The sequence below is a fragment of the Sceloporus occidentalis genome, unplaced genomic scaffold, assembly GCF_023333645.1.
Source record: "Sceloporus occidentalis isolate IW3139 unplaced genomic scaffold, rSceOcc1.0.p SCAF_18, whole genome shotgun sequence".
Taxonomy (NCBI): Eukaryota; Metazoa; Chordata; class Lepidosauria; order Squamata; family Phrynosomatidae; genus Sceloporus; species Sceloporus occidentalis.
Window position 1 is genome coordinate 11332165 of NW_028316998.1, and position 19631 is coordinate 11351795.

Genomic DNA, 19631 nt, shown 5'->3' on the forward strand with positions numbered 1-19631 from the left:
TTTATTACAAATATGTTAAATTAAGCAAGTAGAGTAAGTAGAGTAAGTATAATAGCGACTCTAGGAATGTAACAGAGAGACTATTTAATTTTCTTTAAAAAAGCTGCCACAGTGAAACATAGAGTGGAAAGTGACATCATCTACCTTCTTCTTAGAAGGGAGGGCTGCACAATGAAGTTAAGGAACTCTATGTCAGCAAGTCTAGTAATCCATGTAGAAGATACTTATATACTTTTATTTATTCAGCAAGATTACTTTTTTTTTAGTTTGCTACAGTTGATTAAAAGGTGCAGTTTAAATGTCTTATATTGTGTGGGTTAAATCATTCCTACTGAGATTTTTGGAAAACAATGTTCACGGAGATACCCCAAGTAAAGTTACCTTTCAAATAACCAATAGTCAACAGTAACGTAAATTATGAGACATTGTGGTAAGTACTCCAAGTAAATCCTTACTTTTGTAAGCAAAATTAATCCGCCTAATTGCTACACATTGAATGCAGACAATGCGTTTGGCCTCACAGCTTCTTCAGAGTTATATGTATGACAAATAAATGAATAGAAACCTATCAATAAACATAAAACAAAAAAAAGGAAGAGAAAGAAAAGATATTTTTTTTTTATTGGATGCAGGCTCTGTTAGAGTACAATGTGACTGCCCATGCTATTGTGTTCTAAACATTTTTTGTGACTTTCTTAAACATGCAACCCGATTGTGCATCAACGTGTGTGATTGTTCGACCGATCATTCCAAGTTACTCCAGGCTGTCAATGACAAACAGGAACTCAATAAACTATGAATAGTTTTACAGTTCCGTGCAGTTCAATTTGTTACTGTTACCTTTTGTGAGTAGTAATTTCCACTTCCCAGGTATAAAGCTCTTACTAAATTACCAAAACAGCCAATATCAGTCATGACCCAAGTGACACTTCCTGTGGCATTCAGCTGTCAGTCAAGTAGGTCTTCTGATATTGAATACACAAATCAATAAGGTACTTTCCATGATGACAGGATAGGTTGAATATAGTGCATATCTTGAAATATACAACAATATAAGAAAAAATGATAATGTCATTTAGATGTTTTTATTTGACAAAATAATTATATTTTGACATCATTACAATACATCTACCTAAAATACTTGATGCAAAAATACATATGCTATAGTACACACACACATACTATCATGGTCTAATTCTGAGACTCACAGTTTTTACTTTAGAATCTTGGGGCAAATGGGAAAATGTGTCATGCACTTAGAATAATTTATTTTACTTTAATTTACAATATCTGAGCATCTCACTTGTTGCTTTTCCCATTGGTATATTATGGGTGACTTAATTACAGATATCTGTATCTCCTGACAAGTTACATTTTTCATAAAGTCTATTATTAGATCTATTTAGTTTATACCAGGCATGTCCAAAGTCCGGCCCACGGGCCAATTGCGGCCCGTGTCCCGGACAGATAAGGCCCCACAGATAAGTTGCCCAATTAAATTTGCATTTAATTTTAATGGTTCAAAGAATGTCAGGCAAAATGGTTGGCCCTCGGACATGTTCACTTCATCAAATCTGGCACTCTTCGAAAAAAGTTTGGACATGCCTGGTTTATACCATTAGAGCCAGTGTATTCTACATATATAATTATACAAATCATACCTAACGAGAAGGAAAAATTCATTATAAGGATGCAAAACTGAGAGCATATAAGCACTGTTCTTTTCGAGAAAGACCGTACCTTTACACATTTTCCATAGAGACCTACTATACTTTGAAATGTCCCATCAAATATATTGGCTGGACTGAAAATCGGCATTGTGGTCGAATAATCACATCCATGTGGCCAATTGCTCTCACATTGGACTCTTGGAGTATTGTAGCATGCAGCTGTATATATATCCAGCAGGCTGAATCAGACATATTAGCATCAGTAATGGTGAGTGGGAGACAAAAATGGCACTGCCTAGTGTGCCTTATATCCAGTGCAGTACTCTCTGTTAGTAATGGGGTATGTTCCCTTTATTTATATAATCTATAACATCTATACACAAAAACTGATATATAATAGGTTAACTAACTACCATGGTATACACCAGTGTAAGCACTGCTCTGATGTAAAATACTCCTTCTAGGGCAGTATATATTACTATTTTTATTTTAATTAGTGAAACCTGTCCAATTGGCACCTACAAAGCTATTACTTTAAAAAAACAAAAAACTTATAGCAAGGGACATAAAGAATGATGACCAGAGGAGGGCTGTGACCTTATGGCTGGAGGGGGGCAGGTAAAGTCAATGTGGCCCCATCAGCCCCCCCCCGCTGATTACTCACATACCACAAATTGGTGCTAACTAAACAAACAACTCATGATCCTCATGATAAAGTCTATAATTTGGTGTAATCATGATTCATGTTTATGTTTTAAATTCCAAAGGGTGACTTTTAATAGCTAATACAAATTTTATATCGGATGAAAATTTAAATCACCTAGACCCCATAACTGTCAGTGTAATGCATGCAATATTTATTTTATCACTTGCAAAAATGATTCTGTCTTTTGTAGAGCAGCTTTTATCCATTTCATTCTAAACGATTCTAGGATGTGGAGTCAGAGGTGAGGCTAACACCTGCAAACTACAGATGTTGGTCTTTCATTTTTCTATAGCCGAGGCATTTGACACAACTTAAAGTACTAGAATTCTTCACTGCGGTGAATAAATGTGCCTTTACACTGAGGCCCAAGCATATAACACAAGGGAATCATATAATTCCTGGTATCATATGTGTGGAGGATGGAATGAGTTATAGATATATATTTAACTCTGTGATAGATAGATAGATAGATAGATAGATAGATAGATAGATAGATAGGTAGATAGATAGATAGATAGATAGATAGATAGATAGATAGATAGAGATAGATAGATAGATAGATAGATAGATAGATAGATAGATAGATAAAAATAGGCATGTTTGAAATAATTCCACGGAATTTAGAAACATACATTTTAGTTCTTAATTAATTTCTTACTGGGTTCAGGAGCCAAACAAACAAAGCTTGTGTTTACATGTGGGAAATATTTTGAAATTTGGAATTGTGTATAAGAATAGAGCACAATGGGAAAAGGTTTCAATTCAGCTATTGTTTCTTAGCCATGTTAAATCTTTTAATTAAAACATATTAACAATTCACTAAAAGAAAAAAAATATGATTTGGAACAAAATAAATACAGAAGCTAAGCCTATTTAAATTCACTGCAACCCATCAACGATGTACTATTGTTGAGGAACAAAAAAGTAAAATGAATGTATTCGCCGACGGTATTGCAAAACTAAAATATTGGCCATCAGAGAATGGCAATATTTTTCTAGAATATAATGATTCTAAGCTTAGCTGTGACCCTAAAGGACCACTTATCAATATTGTAATGTTAATGGATTTTGTAATTTTTTTTTAAAATATGTACATTTGTTTGTGAGAATATTTAGAGCATACAATATTATGTCTTAAAATATTTCAATATTAAATATATATTTATTTATATTTTACCGCAAGATTTTTATATGTTTAATAAAAAATAAAAAGTGCTGTGCAGGAATACAGAAGAGCTAAGACAAAATAAAATGGACTAGTAAATAAGTAAAAATAACAGAAATAGTGAGAAATGTACGACAGTAATGTAGCATTAAACTTATTAATTACCAAGAGAGGCACTGTACAATGAAAGGTCCACAATTGTACAGAAAGTTGTTGGTTATTATTAAAAGGTAATTGCAAGTATGGAGCCTGGCAAAGCTTAGTATTATCCTGGAGTATGGATAAACATATCTATGCAACAGAGCATATTGTTTTCCGCTTTTCATTTTCTTAATATCTGTAATCAGACAAAATGTCCGTAAGGGGGTGGGGCCTCATTCCTCGACCCTATATAACCTTTGCTCTTGCTTCAGACAGTGCTTGTGTTTTCCAAGCTGTGGTGACTATCCTGGTACTGGTTACCATCCTTACACTAGTTTGTTTGCTCTCTATACCCGTTTGACCTCTGGACTACCCCGGCTATGTCCTGTCCCTCAACCTCAACCTCAACTTGTTGACCTTGAGGCTCCTGCCCCAAGCTCCCAGTCGTTCCTCTGACAGTGTGCCTCTTCTTATAGAAAGATACAAGGCTTATAAACTTGTCTTGAACAACACTTTTTCATGGACCAAAGAATTAAGGATCTCCATGCTAGCCCCTGAGGAAGTCCGTATAGCCGATGAAAGGCGATGGTTATTGGAGACATTTTTAACGTTCCATTTATTTGTGTGGGTGCTCTGTGACTACCCCGCGCTACATTTTCTCAACTCCTGTTTACCAGCTGAAGAGATGTTCCATTTGCTGTTAAACCCTCGTACTTATTTCATAAGTGGCAGTACAGATGTAACCCATATTACTGAATGCGCTTTTGTACTTGACTGTGAGTTTGTTATATTTGAATATAAAACATTGTATTTTATATACCTATATATATATATATATATATATATATACTGTATATTCTTTGGATTAGAGGAGTTTTCTTTATAAGGAGAGTAAATATTACCTTATATTTGGTCTATCTTTATTTAGATTTATTCTTGAATAAATAGGAGACTGTTTGAAATTTAGTAGCACACATCCATGCACTTCCCATCAGAGTAACACATGGAAAGATATAACATTTTTAGTTGCAGTAAACATCTGCAGCCAAAATATAGATAACCTAGTACTATGCTAATCAAATACTATAGATCCTGGCGCAAGATGGCTATATTTGCAATTAATTAAAATAATTAGCAATTATGTTATAAATCCCATTTAATCAGACGTCTAGTAAAAGCCCCAAACTAAAAGAAAACATTAAAGTCTGCCAAAATGGATAGTTTATCTTTTGTTGAAAAATCTAATTAAACGGTACATTGTATCACAATGTTAGATTCATTTTAATAGAGTATACTGTAAATATAATGTGTATGCATTCGGTTTTTCACACAATCTCTTATCATGTGATCCTGTTTCTATACATTAATTAATGTATTCAAAGTGACAATTTCTGTTAAAATATGTCCACTCATCTGTAATTTAAATTGTGATAGCTGTGTTTTATTTGCTATGTTCTATGATATTTAATATTTTAATCATCATATGGATTTACATATGACCTATACCTCTGACTCAGTAAGCATGTGTTAACTGCAGACACACATTAAAAAAGTCATAGTGAAAAAAATCCTGCTATGATCTAGTTGATGCGGCATGACCGCAGGGTAAAGAAATTGAAACTGGAAAAGCATGAGCTCGGGGTATCATATTTGCAGCCTTTCAGACAAACTCAGGCTCAGCCCCTCTCTCTATTTCTCTTTGTTTGGTCCACACAAGCTACTCTTCCGATTGCCTTAGCCTGAAGCAGTTGACATTTACCCCAGCTAGATAATCGAGGAATAACATTTGCGTTACAGTTTAACATGACCCCTGCCTCTACAGCTCTTTTTAGATTACCTTCCAAAAAATGGTTGCTGACACAGTAGAGATGCAACGAAGAAGGAGGGGGGGTTGAGAGTGGAAAAGAAAAGGAAAGCTTATTATTGTACCAGCACAGTCAATGTCATGAGGAACTGCTCTGCCCTTTTCAGTTATGGGTGAGCTACTATTAAGGAAAGGTATTAAAAAGAAGGATGATTGTGATGCGTACGACACACAGGTTAAGCAAAAAGCAAAGGTTAATGGATTGACTGTTACCTGTGTATGAGGCTTAAGTGTTGTCCTATACACAAGAGGATTGCTTCTGCATTTTTCCCAATGGAAACTGAATTAAAAGGGCTAATTTATTCTGGAGAAGCAGGAGGTGATTTTTGTTGATAACCAAGGACAAACTCAGATTTAAAAATCCAAATGCTCTCATTTCGCACCATGCGGCTTGTTTTGTTTTCATTCAACCTTATCAAGGATTGACTGTTACATGAAGTTGTATATTTAAACATGTTCGGCAAACTAAAATCTATTTACTCACCCTTGTGGGAAGTGAAAGTTTAAAATGAGAATACAATTATTCTAGACATGTACTGTGATTTACTAGATAAGACGTAAACATTATAATATAATAATATTATATTATATAATAATATATAATTTATAAAGTTGATGTCAATTAAAAGTTTCTAAATGTTATTAATATTATTTATATATTTATTAATATTAATATTAAAATTATTAATATTCATATTAATGAATAATAGTTTGTGAAAAGAAATCCTTATATATACATATGTTTTCACTGAAAAGCTCTTCAAAATATATTTTGTGAGTGTTGGGGAAAAAAAAAATTGTGAGTATTTCATTTAGATGCATCAGTTTTATAAACTTATATGAGTTAAGTGTAAAGTAGGATATGGATTTGGGTAGGTGTGCTCTCTCTCTCTCTCTCTCTCTCTCTCTCTCTATATATATATATATATATATATATAATGTTTTTTCTTACGCAATGGGGGCAAGTCTTATGTATTCAACATAGTAATTTCTGTAGGTTAATGTTTAATATCCTTGTTGTGAATCAGACTTTCTTGTAGACGATTTAATGAATTACATGAACACCTGTAATGAAACATTTGTGTATTTTTTATGCTTGTAAGGAGGTGTGCATCATTTCTTATTAAGCAGTCTAGCAGGAATAAGCTGCATTCTTAATATATATTCTTAGCATCTGCATGGTTATTAGATTTATGTATTCAGATTCATACAAATTCTAATTTTAACAAAATGTGCCAATTTAATCAATTTGTATTAATGTTGGAACCCCAAAGAAAGAAACTAAAATGAAGAAGAGCTCCGAATTTTCTTTTGAATTACATTGCTTTTTCACTCACACTCTCACTCATGCATTGTACTTGCTAGTATTGCTACTTATTGGATTAAAGAATAAATCCAAAAGATATCAACATTTTAAGTATGATGCGTGCTTTTTATAGATGACGGATGTCAGGGTGGACTCAGACCCAACATCAAGCTCAGGTTTGTCCATCAAGAAAAAAGGAGCACCAATGAAAGCTGAGCCATTTTAGTATTAATAATTTGGACCCTTGTCATCCATCTGTATGAGGGCAAATCTGGTTATGCTCACTCGCTTAACAAACTAAGCCTTGGCTTGTGTCACTCCACTGACAAACAGATACACATACTGTATATTTAATCTTATATAAATGGGATGGGCACAATCATATGCTTTTAAAAATATATCCATATTTATTAATGGATCTGTATATTAATAAGACTACTAGTATTTTGGTAAGACAAAATATAGCAAAAATGTAGTTACCTAAAGCAGAACTTGCCCATAAACAGGTCAAGGTCCTTGGTCCATAGAACATGTGAAACTAATTTCTGTCTTGTTTCAAAAACATGAAAAGCATCTGAATGACTTTTTCAACAGGAACATTTAAACCATTCGTTATGCCATTCATATATTTTATGTTAATTTGCTCAAAGGAGATGTGCATTTGTGGGACAGATAATTTATTTTAACATATGCACAGTAGCTATAAAACAAAATACAGGATGGCGAATACAAGAGATCAGGCAGGTAAACAACACACTCATAAGTGAATGTCAGCATTGTTTAGTACAAGAGAGATCATTCCAAGCAAATTAAATTGCTTCCTAAAAAGCTGTTTTTATAAAATTTCAGATCAATAAAATGTGGGAATGTGGCCTTTATAGATTATACCACAAAAAATCATTATATAAATGAAATGTTCTACAAGTAGGAGAAGCATTATAGTTACAGAAATTGGTTGGCAAAGAATTGCAAGCTATTTCTATAAACCAAATCTTCTAAAACTAAACAATGTTTAGTTTAAATACATTACAGTGAAGTTTAATTATTCTCAGGTTCCCAATACAATATTAAAATACAATGTTAAAAAATAGTTGTGCATTATCTTTGACAGTGAAGTTGATTTAATCTCTTCACACACAACAAGACATATTTTATTCTTAAACATATACAATATATATATATATATATATATATATATATATATATATATATATATATATATATATATATATATATCCCCTTCCACTGAAATTATACCCCCTCTTGATTTCCAGTGACTTTTCCATGACCAGGCTTCCGTTCTTCAAGCTTCAAGCCCCCACCACTCCAGATACCATTAACCCCTTAGTCGTGCTGTCTAGTCCTGTCATGCTGCTTGGTAGCAGCCCCTAACATAAAGGAGTGGGAACTAAATTGATGACTTGACATTTTCAAGGACTCCAGACACAGGCAAAAAACAGCAAAAAGACAGTGCAGTACCGTCATCATGGAACAGAAAGGAAAGACCTTCCCATATAGTCCGGCCCCAAGACAGGTTATCCCAATAACCCTTTACTGGGCATACCACACTACCCCTCAAAGCCCCAAGAGTCACCTTAAAACCTTTTTCTAACCTGTTAATTTTTGAAACTCTGATACAGAACTCTACCCTGGAGCAAGAACCCCTTACATCCTCAAAGCGACAAGGACAATGGGCAGTACTTGTTATACACATTGTAAACCTGACAATAACCCTTCAGGGCCTCTGCCCTTAAACCTCTTGGTTAGGTCATCAACAATATGATACTCAAGCCAAAAAGATAGGTCCGCCATCCTCCTTTTGAAGGTAGCTGCAGAAATGCAATCTATATAATCCCTACTTATGTACCATAGTAAGATGTCCTCGTCCAAGCCCTCCTGATGTAACGGTTCCTCCAAGGACTTCTCCCAATCCCTCCATACCACCAAGTAAGCTGCCCACATGCCCGAATGCCTGACTAGCTCATCTGTTCACCATGCACCAACTCCCACATCTGCGGCAGAAAATCACCCCCCCAACTCTGTGTTGCTGTCTCCAATATACTGAACTGCTCCCACTGAAACCAAGACAGACAGCCACCTCGCTAATCACGCTTTGTACAAACAGACAGTGAGCTGTAAACGGCACAAAACTAAATGTAGTAGGAGGGAAATTACAGGTTGAGAACAGGAGGTTAGGTTTTTAATGACTTGAACCACTGCCATATTATCACAGTAGAAAAGAACCTGTTAGTTTTACAACAAATCACCCCACAGTTCCTCCATTACTTCTATGGTAAACAGTTCAAACAGCGATCATTTTTTTTTTTTAAACTCACTGTTCCACACTGCTGAGGCCATGCGGGAGCACACCATCACACAGTGCAGCATGTCCCAGAATCAAACTGTCCTGCTACATCTGTGAATAGCTCCAGATTGGCGTTAAAAAATTCCACCGCACCCAGTTACAAATACTATCCATTGTACTTAAAAATGAATTCCAAAGGCCAAGTTATCCTTGTGACACCTGACCACCCTCACAGAGTGATGTGATGCCTTGAAGTCACAGTGACAAACACCTGGAGAATATGCAGCCCATTGTCATAAGTTAGTGAAGTTCACTTTCCCCAATAGAGATTGAAATTGCCACAAAGTCACTTTCCCAGCCACACACCGCAATCATATATTTCAGGCAGGCAGCCAGAAAACCACCTCCATAGTGTCAAACTCAATGCTCAAAAACTTTAGAACTGAGCCTGGACCTTCCCTTTTTTGGGGGGGGGGCAGTGGAATTCCAAAATCAGATGTTTTTGTCTGAAGGGTGGCATGTAGTAATACACACATATTAGACCCAGAGGACCAAAACACATAAACATTTGTCCACGTAATCCAACAGACTCCAGCATAACTACCCACTTAAAAAATGAACTGAAAGTTTCAAACAAAAAAAACAAGACAAGGCACAACCCATAAGCAGGCATTTGCTCACATAAAAGGCCCAATCTCAAAAACAGCCTCAACATTATGGATGGAAGATTCTTAAAATCTCTCAAACCCTCCACCTCTGTGGAAGGAATATGAAGCCCTCCGTGAAAGCCTCCCTAATCGATACTGCATCCTCCCTTCTGTAAAAAAGTCAGAGCCCCCTGTTCCATCCTTTCAACACTCACTGGCTTTGCTTTTTTCCAACCTTTTACCTTCCTGAAGCAGCGTGTGAGGGGGGTGAGATCCATTGCAGGTAGAATACTCATGTCTAAACTTACAGTTAGATCCTCACCTGTGCTGCCCTTCATTGAACTACCAGCAAACTCCTTTCCTGATGTTACCATGACTCCTGGCGTTGGAGGTTCCACCAGTGGCTAGAAAGGATGGTAATATCGGATTAGTATGGCCATCATATCATCTGTTTTAGGAAGTAGATTTGGGGGGTATGAGGTTTCCATAGGGTTTTGTTAAATGATGATTCCAAATTCATACTAGCTAGCAGCTAAGAGCTACCTATAAAATTTATGATAGGGTGCAAACAAGTAAGGCAAATAGTTGATAGTTAATTTATCAAACTGTGAGAATATAAGAATGTATCGTACATCCATTATCGGTTGCTGGCCTTAAAGTGCCAGGGCTCACGTTAACCCCCACTCCGGCCCCACTTAGCATGGGTAGCTGACAATAAAGTTGGCTCACATCAACTTGAAGAAGCACAGTTGAGTTCATGGAAATTTAAAAACAACAGTAACTACAGATTTATTCACTTCCACATTAGCAACTGATATAATTATGAATTCATGATTAACCAAATCGATTACTTAATTGTTAGTGAATAAACCCCAAAATATATACTTGAGAAATGTGATTAATAAGATATAGGACACCTTTCCACCTCATTTTAAATTAATTGGTAGTTTAACCTTATGCTGTGCTTCCAGGCAAACATTATGCTTTCCCACTGAGTTAAGTTAAAGTCTTCATAAATATACAGCAATGTGATATCATACTTTCAGAAAAGGATGGTAACCAAGTATAGTTCTTGCTAAAGTGTCTTTGCTCTAAGTGGATCTAAAAAGATTTATTTCAGAAAGATGGTTACGGAAAAGACAAACTAAAAGAGAAAGCAACAAATTTTATAGAACGGCACACAGACACAAGAATATATATTTCCTTGCTACATAAAGATGTATTGTTACCTGTAATAGTTTTCTCAGTTTTGCCTTTAGTTAAACACCAAATCATGGCTGTATCTTTCACTTGGACGTTTTTGGTTTCATAGCTCTTAAAAGCTGACTTTTATGAGATTATTTGGGCAGTGATTATTTTTGTTGAGAAATGTGTTCTTTATCCTAGTCATTCATCTGAGGCTACAATATTTCTGTTTGTCAGAATGCCACCCGCCCTGATAAATGAGTGAGAACTGTCTGCTACACTTTATTAAAAAGGAATAACAATTTTTGTATGCACCCTTCACAATGTAAAAGGGGGACCATGAATCAAAGGACACTGGCTGTCTGTGCCTGATAAATGCGTCGTTTACAAGCTGAGGAGTTATTTAGGACTGGCTATTAATTTAAATCAGATTTATCTTCCCCCGAATGGAGGGAGTTGCTGTGATGGAACTGAGAATGACCAATGGTGCAGCTAAGTGCACATTATTTATTACTGTTCCCTGAAAGCCCTGCACAATATGTTAGAAAAACTATGGCAATTACAATGGTTAATCTAGTCAGGGCAGTAGCAAAACATTTCAATTGAAGTCCCCTTTGTAACTTTTTCTCTATATATCATATATATCTATATATCTATAATTTTCTCATTATTTGCTATTATTTGTATACACAAATCAATTATGAAAAGGTATGGAATCTGATCCAGAATTTTGGATGCAGTTCCTCTATATCAGGGGTGGGCAATTAATTTTCCCATGGGGCCACATGAGAAATTGGAATGGTTTTAGAGGGCCAGACCTCTACAAACTACAAACTCCGAAGCCTTGTCCATTTTGTTAACTTATGTGCTGTTTAATAAAGTTATTCAAGCCTACGTCATTGGTAGAGGTGCTTGAATAAGTAAGGCCTGAATAACTATTAGCACAGCACAGAAGTGAACAAAATGAACAAGGCTTCGGAGTGCATACCGTATTTTTCGCTCTATAAGACGCACCTGCTGATAAGACGCACCTAGATTTTAGAGGAGAAAAAAAAGGAAAAAATATTTTGAGCTAAAAAATGGGCTAAAATATTTATTACAATAACTGAATAAGCTATGAACACAGTAAGACACACGCAGTAAGACACACACAGACACAGTAAGACACACACAGACACAGTAAGACACACACAGACACAGTGAGACACACACAGACACAGTAAGACACACACAGACACAGTGAGACACACACAGACACAGTGAGACACACACAGACACAGTAAGATACACACAGACACAGTGAGACACACACAGACACAGTAAGACACACACAGACACAGTGAGACACACACAGACACAGTAAGACACACACAGACACAGTAAGACACACACAGACACAGTGAGACACACACAGACACAGTAAGACACACACAGACACAGTAAGACACACACAGACACAGTGAGACACACACAGACACAGTAAGACACACACAGACACAGTAAGACACACACAGACACAGTGAGACACACACAGACACAGTAAGACACACACAGACACAGTAAGACACACACAGACACAGTGAGACACACACAGACACAGTAAGACACACACAGACACAGTAAGACACACACAGACACAGTGAGACACACACAGACACAGTAAGATACACACACACACAGTAAGACACACACACACAAACACAGTAAGACACACACACACAGTAAGACCTCCCTCCCTAACCCCCCTTCTCAGTATCTCCCCTCTAACTCCCTAACCCCCCCTTCTCAGTATCTCCCCTCTAACTCCCTAACCCCCCCTTCTCAGGATCCCCCCCCCCCGCCCCGGTCACTTACCTTAAACTCCTGTGTTGGAAGCGTGAGGCGTTTGTCTCGGGTGCCGGCGCTTCACTGCTGATCGCCGGCGTCTGACGTCATATGCCGGCGCCCAGCGTAAAGCGCCGGCACCCGAGACAAACGCTTCCAACACAGGAGTTTAAGGTAAGTGACCGGGGCGGGGGGGGACACCGGACTCATTGGTGAGTCACCAGGACACTCTTTGCGGGCCGGTCCGAGCTATTCAGCGGGCCGGATGTGGCCCGCGGGCCGTGCTTTGCCCAGGTCTGCTCTATATCATTATTAATTAAAATAAAAGTGTTGCACATGAACACCAAGAATTTTAAAAACTCATAATAAATTAGTATAAAAGGTATTTATCATCTACACACACAGTATCACACACACTAACAGTAACATACTTAAACACACAAAGATAAAAAAAGGAAATAAAGTGATGATGGTGCCAACTTTCAAAAAGTGCAGCAAACACTAAGTGTGTCCCTCAAACAAAGTGTGTCCCTCAAACAAAACCAATAAAATAAATAATGTGAATAAAGTCTTGCGCAAAGAACAAATATACCGTATTTGCAAATGCTCTGAAAAATACCCCTCGTCTTATAATCGGGGTCGTCTTATAATCAGACCTCAAATAGGTCTGACTATGAGACTAAGATCCAGATCCCCCGCAGCGATGCAGGGGACCTGGATCTTCCTCCTGTGTTATGCCCCCCACTTACCGGTGCTTCTGAGTCCCCGGTGCTTAGTCCGGGAATCGCATAGAGCTCTACACGCTGCCCGGACTAAGCACCGGGGACTCAGATGCAGGGGACCTGGATCATCCTGTGTTATTCCCCCCCCAACTTACCAGTGCTTCTGAGTCCCCGTTGCTTAGTCCGGGCAGCGTGTAGAGCTCTACGTGATTCACGTAGACAACTTCCGCTCAAGCGCGTAGAGCTCTACACGCTTCCCGGACTAAGCACCGAGGACTCGGAAGCACCGCTAAGTTTGGAGGAGGGAGGGGGAGGGAGTGTTAAATGGGGGGCATAAGGCATTTCTGGAGGCAGAGTGCTCTGAGAAATGCCTTTTAACCCTCTATACGCCACTCTGCCTCCTGAAATGCCTTATACCTCCCTATATGCCACTCTGCCCCATAATATGCCTTTTAACCCCCTAAATGCCAGAGTGGCATATAGGGGTATAAGGCAATTCTGGAGGCAGAGTGGCACATAGGGGGTCAAAAGGCATATCATGGGGCACAGTGGCATATAGGGGGTATAAGGCATTTCTGGGGCAGAGTGGCAAGCCTGGGGGCAGATGTGCATAACTGGGGGGGCAGGTTGAAAAAAAGGAAATAAAAACAAAAACAAAATATTTTTCTCAATCATAGCTTTTATTAACAAACAATTAGTTTACATGAATTAACATTTACTGGTAAAACTTTTCTCCTATAGGGTCGTCTTATATTCAGGCTTTTTCTTTTTTTCATAAATTAATATTCAGATTTTGGGGGGTTGTCTTATAATCAGGGTCGTCTTATAATCGAGCAAATACGGTATATAGCAGAAAATGTACTCATCAACCAATGTTTCTATTCTGTTCAAATCAACAATGAATAATAAATAATAAAATATACCAAAGAAATGTGTAAATCTGTTATAGTACCTTATGTAATGTAATGAATATATCTATTTGATTTTACACTCACATTTACTAGAGCCACCAACATACGGGCTCTAATATATCTCTATACTCCCCTTCAGCAAGCAAGGTTTTTTTTTGTTGCAATGTAGAAGTTATCAAACTGTCAAAATTACAAAAAGAGCAAACATAGCATAATACCGTAAAAAGGTGATAATTTATTGGCACCTTATAATATAACATATTTCAAAAACAAGTCTTAAAAGCAGAACAAATGGTTGACTTGTGCCCTAAGGTCCATTTAAAAGAAGGTGATTGGAGTCGGAGGAACAAACACTGTGTGCTGCCAAAAGATCCTCGTTCACAGTGCTCCGTCAGCAAGCAGGGGATCTGGCCTCCTTGCTCTCTCAGATACACACACTAACATGACCAAACACTCTCACACATACCCAGACACACATACAAACCCACACAGACACACAAATAACCAGTCACATGCAACCCACTAACCACGTCTTCAGCTTGTCTTCCATGCAGCTTGTCTTCAATGCTGAGCTACTCCAGCAGGGTCACACGGCGCAACCTTAAATGACCCCAGTCATCCTGGCCTCCTCCTTAAAATTAGAAGCATAAAGAGGTAAGTGAGGCATGCTGTCGATTTTCTAGGTGGGCAATAGCCCAACAGCCCCCCTGGATCCGCCCAGACGTAAAGAACCTCACCTTTCTCATTTAAGGTCAGTGTTCATGATTCCACAATACAAAAGAGATTGTGCAAATATGGCATGTGATGTGAATAACTCTTTACCTTCAATAAATGAAATGAATATTTAAAAACTGCATTTTGTGTTTACTCAAGTTGTCTATGTCTTAAATTAAAATTAGTTAGAGGGTCTGAAATATTTAAATGCGACCAAAATAGAAGAAAGCAGGAAGGGGTATATGTGTTTTACAGCACTGTATACTAAAACATTAAAATAAACATAGGTTTGCGTTTTTTAGTAACAGATAGAAAATTAAAATTGTTAGAAATTGCTATTGGAAGTTTTTTTAATTGCTTCTGTGGCTGATACAAATGTTATACTTCCCTTAATATAGGTTATATCTATAAAAGGATAAGGATAAGACTTCCCTTAGACGTAACGTTCTTCCCTTTTCTGCCTATTTTAAAAGTAATACAAGAGTTTTCACTTATCCACATGTAAGATCTTAACAACAGTCCATCTGCAATGTAGCATTCAATTTTCCTGGCAAAGAACTGTCTATGATAGTGTTGCTGAAGTCCTTTATTCTTTTTACTGATTATCCATTAGATATTATAGAAAAAATCTAAAATTAATAACTGAGCCACAAATCTTGTGCTAGCGATTGCATTTATGTACAAATACCCATGTGATTAATTTGTTAATCCGCTGTTAAAATTCGATGTTTAGGTACAGGATAATTATATAGTAATGTTTAACAAAACAATATTAACGTCATGTTTATTAAGAAATGTTCATAGTAGCCAAGTGCTAGTAGTAAGTATTCTACTGCTTTATTCTTATTCTTCTGTTTTGCAAAGACATAAAGCTTGAATCATTCAGTTGTTCTGTCTGAACATTTTGGTTTCAACCAGTTTCCTGCAACACTCATATCCCCCAGAAGTCCCTTCATTATTTATTAGAAAAAGCAATCTGCTTTGCTATAAGCTATTAGCAGCTGAAATCCAATACTGAAAGGTCACCAAGGAAAACGATGAAAGGGAAGGTGTTAAGCTAAATAAAATACATCTTTTTAATTTTAACTGGATTCATTAAACCACAATTGAGAAGTGTCACAGGTCAGAAGACTTCTATCGTTAGGGTCAGAAAGATAAAAAAGAGCCCTAGGGCTTGATGATAGGGGATACTGTTAGGCCAAACATTGACACCATTCAATACAATACAATATTATGTTTTGCCACATAGAAAAACAAAGGAAAGAAACAAAAATGCACTTTGAATAGTTTATTTTTAAGTGCTGTGGGCTAATTGTGTAAATCCAGAAAAACATCTTGCACAGACAAATGTTAAGCTTCATGGAAGGTAACATGTTTGAATTCTCATGTCAATCACTTATATCAGGGCCTTGTGACCATATGAGATCCATCTGTAGTTGAACTGCAATAACCGTAATCCAACTGAACCAAATGTAGGCTTTTTATAACCTAGCATTTGACTGATATCCCAGATGATGTTGTACATATCTGGAGCAAACCCACATTTTAGGTGTGCAATGACCTAACTCAAAAAACAATATAGAATTTATTGGTATATTACCATAACTGGGAACTCTTGGGGTCTCAGGGTTTTTGACCCAATCTCAGTGTCTCAGGGTAAAGGGGTTTTCAGGGTCATATCGTCTGGAGCTGACTCATTCATACTCTTTATTGATCTGATAATATCTCCTAATTAAATCCTAATAATTCTTCTACCAGTATGTTATGGTTGATATTACTGCTTCACTACAAGTTTGACGAGTCATCATGTAAAATCTGTATGATGTGCTATTCAGAGGTTAATATTTAAAGAATTTCAGCTAATTTAGGAAGTTCCCTGGTATGTATATTACCTTTGAATAAGCTGTGGAAATGGGAAGCTAGGGGCCTAAATCCAGAAGTGCCATTAGTGTCATAAAGAAGCTAACAGTAAGTGACAAACCCTGTTGATGGTGAAACTTTCAGTTATCACAAGAAAAAGTTTTTGTAGATGATGTTACAAGTGATCAAACAAAGCTAAAGTTCTCTAACTTCAGGTGATGCACTTGTGTGTTTCCATGTTGCCAGTGACCTACTTGTTAGCACTGGATTTGCAAGTCAGTTAGGAAGTAAAAAGCATTGTTTGACCAAAGTGGATGGGCCCTGAAAAGGTTAGTGAATCCTTTTTTTCCCACAGGTTGACCCTCTTGAGTTCCTAGGGAGCAGAGTGATTTCCACAGTATACCGTCCTGTCACCTAAAGGATACTTAGATGGACGACCTGGGGGATTTAGGGGTAGAAATACAGCTTGGGGTTTTGTTTACTTTGGGCAGGAATGGAGGAAGGTGAGGGTCTGTCCAAGTTGGGTTAAATGCCCCTTCAATGATTTTTATTTTTATTTAAAGCCTCCTCAGGCCACTGGCAATAGGTTGAAGGGAGATAAGGGATGGGGTTGATACCTCCAACAGAATTTTTTTCATATCCTCCATTCCTTTGAGCAGTAGGTGAGGGAAATAGCTGGGGACTATAACTCCATGGCTTATTTCACTACCTTGTATTCCCACAGGCTGGGGAAGAGGAATGTGATTTTTATAACTTACATTATAAGCGGGGATGTCTATTTAATTTTAGTACTATAAAAATCTTTTACCCATAAACATAAAAAAACAATTGCTTACTGCATTGTATGCATTGTTCTACTACATAAAAGCCGAAAAGTGCATCATTTTTGTGCTTAAACTCTTTAGCATCTACTGAGAATAATTATGATGCTGATATCCTTTTGGGTTAAAAAAAACCATTGTGAGCATGTATATAAAATGTGCTTTACCAAGTCTGTATTGTTTTGTTTGGTTTTAAAATTGAAGTGGTTCTCAGACCACCATGTTTGCCACTTAATTCCTGTCATATACCCTTACATTAAAAGTTTGTTTGCCTTACTATCGGGTTTATTTTAATAAAACATTGCATTCATAAGTCTGATTTTCTAAACTGGGGAGTTCAAGACCCAGTCTGTTTATAAATGATTAAATTTAGGTCTTTGCATTTACAAAAATGAATGACTGCCCTGAAATTTCTGGATAGTTTACATATCATCCAGCAATGGAACAATATACACGTACTTTTGTACATGATAGGTTATGTGTTACCATATTACCATGTATAGTTATGTTTCATTCTTATACCATGACATAATAAAGTATACAGCCTTATTATTGAGCATTGATCACACAATTTTTCCTATATTTCTTCTTCTGTTGCATCTTATAGTTGTAATTCTTTATTAAGAATGAATTGTTTACAATAAAAAATAGTAGGGATTGTTTTAATTAAATAAATTATGGTATTCTTTGTATGTATTTATTATAGAAACAGAAACTGAATTTGAAGGGAATAAAAAACCATTAGACCCATCTAGTCTGTCCATTTGTCTGGATAAGGAGACTTGGACCTTAATCAGTCCTTACTCTTGTCTTAGATTTTGAATAGCCCTATACCTATCCCATGCATGTCTAAACTCTCTCACTATATTAGCTTCTGTCCCTTTTGATGGGAGACTGCACCTTTTATTAACCAATCTTTTGGTAAAATAAAACTTCCTTGCAAAACATATGTAGTTGAAGCTGAAAGTTTACATAAATCTATGCTAAAGACATTGAAACTTAAGTTTTCACAGCGCCGAATATTACCATACTGGCAACGTCAATTAAGACACCTACTCAGTTCACATGAGAGGTAATTTTTAAACAATTAATTACATAAGTAATTATTTCAGCTTTAAATTACTATATCAGTATTCTCAGTTCATCAAATGTTTACATACACCAAGATGACTGTGACTTTAAACATTCTGGAAATACCAGAAATTGATGTAATTAAATTTTTAAGGATCTCCTGATTGGCCAATTGTCATAAATAAGACATATTCAGCGCTATTTCTTATATTTAAGGGCCTAACCTTTAGATCCAGGGCCTTTTTGCCCTTGATACCATGGGAAAATCCAAGCAACTCAAGAAAAAATTATTGTTCTTGAGTTTCACAAGTCCAATTCTCCCTTAGGAGCATTTTCTACAGGTACCATGCTCAAATGTACAAACAATTTAATGCAAATATAAAGACCCTTGGACCACACACTGCTTCATTAAGAAAGGAGGCACAAACTAACTCCCAGGGCTGAAAGTACTTTGGTCTGAGAGATTCAACAGAACCCAAAGACAGCAAATAGGTTGGAGGCATCAGGTACCAAAGTATCCACTTCCACCATTAAGAGAGTACTACATCCTCATGGCCTGAAAGGCTGTTATGCTCTAAGACCAGCATAAAAAAACCAGAATGAAGTTTGCAGGTGATTAGCAAGACTGAAACCTAACCTTTTGGAGAAGTGTTCTTTGGTCATATGAAATAAAAATTGAACTGTTTGGCCATAATGATCAGCGCTATGTATGGAGGAAA